The sequence below is a fragment of the Emydura macquarii genome, unplaced genomic scaffold (assembly GCF_026122565.2).
Source record: "Emydura macquarii macquarii isolate MOO-44397 ecotype Brisbane River unplaced genomic scaffold, CSIRO-AGI_Emac_v2 contig_2994, whole genome shotgun sequence".
Taxonomy (NCBI): domain Eukaryota; kingdom Metazoa; phylum Chordata; order Testudines; family Chelidae; genus Emydura; species Emydura macquarii.
This window is the reverse complement of record NW_027133131.1, coordinates 255-6,226: the sequence shown is the minus strand read 5'-3', so window position 1 is coordinate 6,226 and position 5,972 is coordinate 255. Positions and strand designations below refer to the sequence as shown.

The window sequence follows — 5,972 nt, the reverse complement described above, 5'->3', positions numbered from 1 at the left end:
AGATACTGTGTGACCTGTGTCCCTGGTCTGTGTCAGCTCCCCTGCCACTGTGATCCGGAGTGACACTGCCCTCAGCCTTGAGAGTGAGGTGATAGGCATCTTCCCCCCCCCCCTCCCCAGCACCCTGCAAATAGCTCTTCATAGTACCAACACACGCTTGCGGCAACCCCTGGATGTACCCCACTCTCCTGGCACTGTCTTCATTTTAGGAATTATGAAATAAGGTAACCATAGTCTTACCTGGTGAGAACATTTGAATCCTCTGTCAATTTCAATTGCAGTGAAGATGAGCACATCTTGCTGCTGCTGATGTAAGCATGAACTGAAGGGTTTCTGTGTCCCATGAGCCTCCATTTATAGCTTACTTTGGCTTGCAAGGTATGCTGGGAAATTGGGGCGGAGCTTGAGCGGTATTTAAGCTGGCCTCCTGTGAGAGGCAGTCATTCAGCCTCTTGGTGCTCCAAGGAGATGCAACAAGGTATCTGTATGGAACTTGGTATCCTGGAAAGTATTGTTGTGGGTTAGCAGTTTAAGGTGGCATGTGTTATTTTTGTCATTTTAGAATATGGGATGTGTTTGTAGATAGTGTAATGTATTTGTTTCTTTAGTTGTGTGTAGTGTACTTTTTCATGTTTTCAGGTGGGGCACACTGTGCCTGATTAATTCATTATGTAGTTTTTCTTTGGGGGGGAAAAATTGTGGGTTATTTCTGACACTATAAATGTGTTTTTATCAGACGCTGTATCAGTAATATGTCAATAGCATTGAACTCTTTTGAACGCATAGCAGTCTTCTGTATGGGTTGGAGTCTTTCCAATTGAACATTACTGGACCTGTCCCTACCAAATGCAGTGTTTTCTCTTAATGTGACTTCATTCCCCTTGCTTCTATTGAATATTTAGCTGAGTGGAGCCGTGTGAGTGAAGATCAGCTTCAAAACTTGTTCATAATTGTTCTTTCTGTGTTTGTTTCCATAGGCTTCCATGTCCGGTAGTGAGTCGCCCTGTGACGGGAAGGGTTGTGAAGAGGATATCTGTCTCTTCTGGCATTGCTGTATTTACGTGTCTGGCATTTGTGCTCGGTGAAGATGCCCCACTGTGATGCATGGGGCAAAGCCACGGCTGTCTGCCCGTAAAAGATATGTATCTGCTGAAGGGTTGGTAGGCCCAAGACTGTGTTGAGGGGCCATGTGTGGGGGGGATCCTTTGTCTCCCGGGGCCAGGGGCTGCGGGGTCGGTGGACATGCTCCGTTCTTCGAGATCCCCTCCTCCCACCATGGCTTTGAATCACAGGTGTCCGGTCCCTCCCTGTGGTGTCCTCCCCTCGGTGCCGGTTGCCTCGAGAGGACGTGAGCATCCCACTTAGGGAAGGGAGGTGGGGAGCGGTCTGAGGGGATGGTGATGTTTGGCCGGGGGTGTGTTGTGTGAATGACGCCTTGGTTCGTGTCACTTACTTTGCGTATTGTGCCGCGTGGAGCCTCGTGAGTGGAGCATGACGTGAAAATTTGTTCCTCTTCTGTTCGTTTGCAGAGCCGCCACCTCCGGTAATGAGTCGCCCTGCGACGGCGAGGGTCGTAAAGCCGATGTCCATGCGTCCCGGCGTCGCTGCTTGTGTGCGGATGCGCTCCCGCTCGGTGAGGACGTCGCACTGCAATTCCTGGGGCGAGGCCGCCGCTGTCCCCACGTAAAAGATACGTATCTGCTGAAGGGTTGGCAGGTCTGAGCCCTTGTTGAGGTTGAGGGGCTGTGTGTGTGTGGGGGGAGCCTTTGTCTCCTGGGGCGTGGGGTCAGTGGAGATGCTCCGTTCCTCGAGGTCTCCTCCTCCCACCACGGCTTTGAATCACAGGTGTCCGGTCCCTCCCTGTGGTGTCCTCCCCTCGGTGCCGGTTGCCTCGAGAGGACGTGAGCATCCCACTTAGCGATGGGAGGTGGGGAGCGGTCCGGGGGGACGGTGATGTTTGGCCGGGGGTGTCTGGTGTGAACGATGCCTTGGTTTGGGTCGCTTACTTTGCGTATTGTGCCTCATGGAGCCTCGTGAGCAGAGCATGACGTGAATATTGTTCCCCTTCCGTTTGTTTGCAGAGTCCGCCACCTCCGGTAGCGAGTGGTCCTGCGATGGCGAGGGCTGTGAAGGCGATGTCTGTCCGTCCTTGTGTTCCGGCGTCGCTGCGTGCGTGCGGACGTGCTCCCGCTCGGTCAAGACATCCCAGTGCGATGCCTGGGGCGAGGCTGCCCCTCTCCGCACGTAAAAGATACGTATCTGCTGAAGGGTTGGCAGGTCCGAGCCCTTGTTGAGGTTGAGGGGCTGTGTGTGTGGGGGGGGAGCCTTTGTCTCCTGGGGCGTGGGGTCAGTGGAGATGCTCCGTTCCTCGAGGTCTCCTCCTCCCACCACGGCTTTGAATCACAGGTGTCCGGTCCCTCCCTGTGGTGTCCTCCCCTCGGTGCCGGTTGCCTCGAGAGGACGTGAGCATCCCACTTAGGGAAGGGAGGTGGGGAGCGGTCTGAGGGAACGGTGATGTTTGGCCGGGGGGTGTGTTGTGTGAATGACGCCTTGGTTCGTGTCACTTACTTTGCGTATTGTGCCGTGTGGAGCCTCGTGAGCGGAGCATAACGTGAATATTGTTTCCCTTCCATTTGTTTGCAGAGTCTGCCACCTCCGGTAGTGAGTGGTCCGGCGAGGGCTGTGAAGGCGATGTCTGTCCGTCCTTGTGTCCAGGCGTCGCTGCATGCGTGCGAACGTGCTCCCGCTCGGTCAAGACATCCCAGTGCGATGCCTGGGGCGAGGCTGCCCCTCTCCGCACGTAAAAGATACGTATCTGCTGAAGGGTTGGCGGGTCCGAGCCCTTGTTGAGGTTGAGGGGCTGTGTGTGTGTGGGGGGAGCCTTTGTCTCCTGGGGCGTGGGGTCAGTGGAGATGCTCCGTTCCTCGAGGTCTCCTCCTCCCACCACGGCTTTGAATCACAGGTGTCCGGTCCCTCCCTGTGGTGTCCTCCCCTCGGTGCCGGTTGCCTCGAGAGGACGTGAGCATCCCACTTAGCGATGGGAGGTGGGGAGCGGTCTGGGGGGACGGTGATGTTTGGCCGGGGGGTGTCTGGTGTGAACGATGCCTTGGTTCGTGTCACTTACTTTGCGTATTGTGCCGCGTGGAGCCTCGTGAGTGGAGCATGACGTGAAAATTTGTTCCTCTTCTGTTTGTTTGCAGAGCCGCCACCTCTGGTAATGAGTCGCCCTGCGACGGCGAGGGTCGTGAAGCCGATGTCCATGCGTCCCGGCGTCGCTGCTTGTGTGCGGATGCGCTCCCGCTCGGTGAGGACGTCGCACTGCAATTCCTGGGGCGAGGCCGCCGTTGTCCCCATGTAAAAGATACGTATCTGCTGAAGGGTTGGCGGGTCTGAGCCCTTGTTGAGGTTGAGGGGCTGTGTGTGTGTGGGGGGGAGCCTTTGTCTCCTGGGGCGTGGGGTCAGTGGAGATGCTCCGTTCCTCGAGATCTCGTCCTCCCACCACGGCTTTGAATCACAGGTGTCCGGTCCCTCCCTGTGGTGTCCTCCCCTCGGTGCCGGTTGCCTCGAGAGGACGTGAGCATCCCACTTAGGGAAGGGAGGTGGGGAGCGGTCTGAGGGAACGGTGATGTTTGGCCGGGGGGTGTGTTGTGTGAATGACGCCTTGGTTCGTGTCACTTACTTTGCGTATTGTGCCGTGTGGAGCCTCGTGAGCGGAGCATAACGTGAATATTGTTTCCCTTCCATTTGTTTGCAGAGTCTGCCACCTCCGGTAGTGAGTGGTCCGGCGAGGGCTGTGAAGGCGATGTCTGTCCGTCCTTGTGTCCAGGCGTCGCTGCGTGCGTGCGAACGTGCTCCCGCTCGGTCAAGACATCCCAGTGCGATGCCTGGGGCGAGGCTGCCCCTCTCCGCACGTAAAAGATACGTATCTGCTGAAGGGTTGGCGGGTCCGAGCCCTTGTTGAGGTTGAGGGGCTGTGTGTGTGTGGGGGGAGCCTTTGTCTCCTGGGGCGTGGGGTCAGTGGAGATGCTCCGTTCCTCGAGGTCTCCTCCTCCCACCACGGCTTTGAATCACAGGTGTCCGGTCCCTCCCTGTGGTGTCCTCCCCTCGGTGCCGGTTGCCTCGAGAGGACGTGAGCATCCCACTTAGCGATGGGAGGTGGGGAGCGGTCTGGGGGGACGGTGATGTTTGGCCGGGGGTGTCTGGTGTGAACGATGCCTTGGTTCGTGTCACTTACTTTGCGTATTGTGCCGCGTGGAGCCTCGTGAGTGGAGCATGACGTGAAAATTTGTTCCTCTTCTGTTCGTTTGCAGAGCTGCCACCTCTGGTAATGAGTCGCCCTGCGACGGCGAGGGTCGTGAAGCCGATGTCCATGCGTCCCGGCGTCGCTGCTTGTGTGCGGATGCGCTCCCGCTCGGTGAGGACGTCGCACTGCAATTCCTGGGGCGAGGCCGCCGCTGTCCCCACGTAAAAGATACGTATCTGCTGAAGGGTTGGCGGGTCCGAGCCCTCGTTGAGGTTGAGGGGCTGTGGGTGTGGGTGTGGGGGTGTGGGTGTGGGTGTGTGGGTGGGTGGTGGGGAGCCTTTGTCTCCCGGGGCCCAGGGGCGTGGGGTCAGTGGAGATGCTCCGTTCTTTGAGATCCCCTCCTCCCACCACGGCTTTGAATCACAGGTGTCTGGTCCCTCCCTGTGGTGTCCTCCCCTCGGTGCTGGTTGCCTTGAGAGGACGTGAGCATCCTGTTTGGAGTGTGGGGAAAGGGATAAGGGCATGTTTGAAAGTGTGGTTTCATATTTATAATTGGAGAGGATTTGAGTGTTTGTGCATGGAGTCTGTTGTGCAATTTCAAGGGTTTTGTCATGATGTGTCTTGTCTTTCTAGGTTCTGTAAGATGATGTGGTGAACTTTGGGAAAGAGCAGGTGAAATGGAAGTGTGCTGAGGATGAAGTTTGTTCCGTGGTCATGGATCGCTTGAGTAGTTTGCTAGGTGTGTATGTGTATTGATGTTGATGTTTGTGTGTGGCACAGTTAAGGTCTTCCACTGGGTGCATGGCAGTGGGTATCACAGTTGTATATTTGATATGTTTTGCAGCAGCTCTGCGATGGTTGCAGGTGTTGAGAAATGTTTTATGTCATTGCAGGGGTAAGGAGTTTGAAGCTGAAGATCGCCCTGTGATATGAGTGTTTGTAGGAGAAGACTGCAGTGTCTTTCTTTTTGTTTTTTTTTTTTTGGGAACTAAAATGTATAATGTGTGTTTCTGGGTTTGATATGAAGTGTCTTCTGAATTTCAGGGCTAGGTTGTAATGGAGCAATGGGCTTGTCACTGTGTAGATTTGTAATATCTACAAGTATTTCAGGATACAAATATTAATACCCCAAATACCAGTAACATGCTGAAGTGGTTGGAAGTCATTGTTGACATCTGTAGTGTCATATTTAACGTTTTGGATGTTTTACATCACTTGTGTCTTTGCCATGGGAGGGTCACTTAGATAGATATAGTCAACACATTATATCTGTGTTCAGTATGACAGACAGTCATCTGACAACTTTCATAGATAGATATAGTAATGTGTTAATACATTGAATGTTTTGCTGTATTGTTTGCACTTTTGTAATCAGTCAGGTTTGCACTTAGGTCGGATGACGTATGAGTCATCCACCTCATAGCATTTTCAATTGTCAATCATCTCTGTAATGATTGTCAACCCTGGTGCGGTGCAGTCAAACAGCCCCAAGGCTGACGTTTGTTGCAATTTGTCAGCCTTTCGGCTGTTTCGCTGCACCGCACCAGGGTTGGGGCTGTCCCGGACAGTCTTTGACTTACCTTTTTTGGCCATGTAAGAGGTGGGGAGGGAACGTGCAGGCTAGTTGTGGTGCGCTGTACTGCACGGTGGGAAAGGTGGTAGTGGGGTGTGATTGTGTACTGGGAGCAGATTGTGTTTTTAAATGAGTAAGGGGACAAGAAGGTGTATT

General features: G+C 54.3%; 1 long non-coding RNA gene across 1 annotated transcript; it reads left to right on the top strand.

Moving 5' to 3' along the window:
- The first annotated feature begins 4,573 nt into the window (after positions 1-4,573).
- LOC137140872 (uncharacterized) lies at positions 4,574-5,663 on the top strand. The gene is made up of 2 exons (XR_010916499.1): positions 4,574-4,982; positions 5,137-5,663. It is a non-coding gene; the product is annotated as an uncharacterized lncRNA (long non-coding RNA).
- Positions 5,664-5,972: the final 309 nt, after the last annotated feature.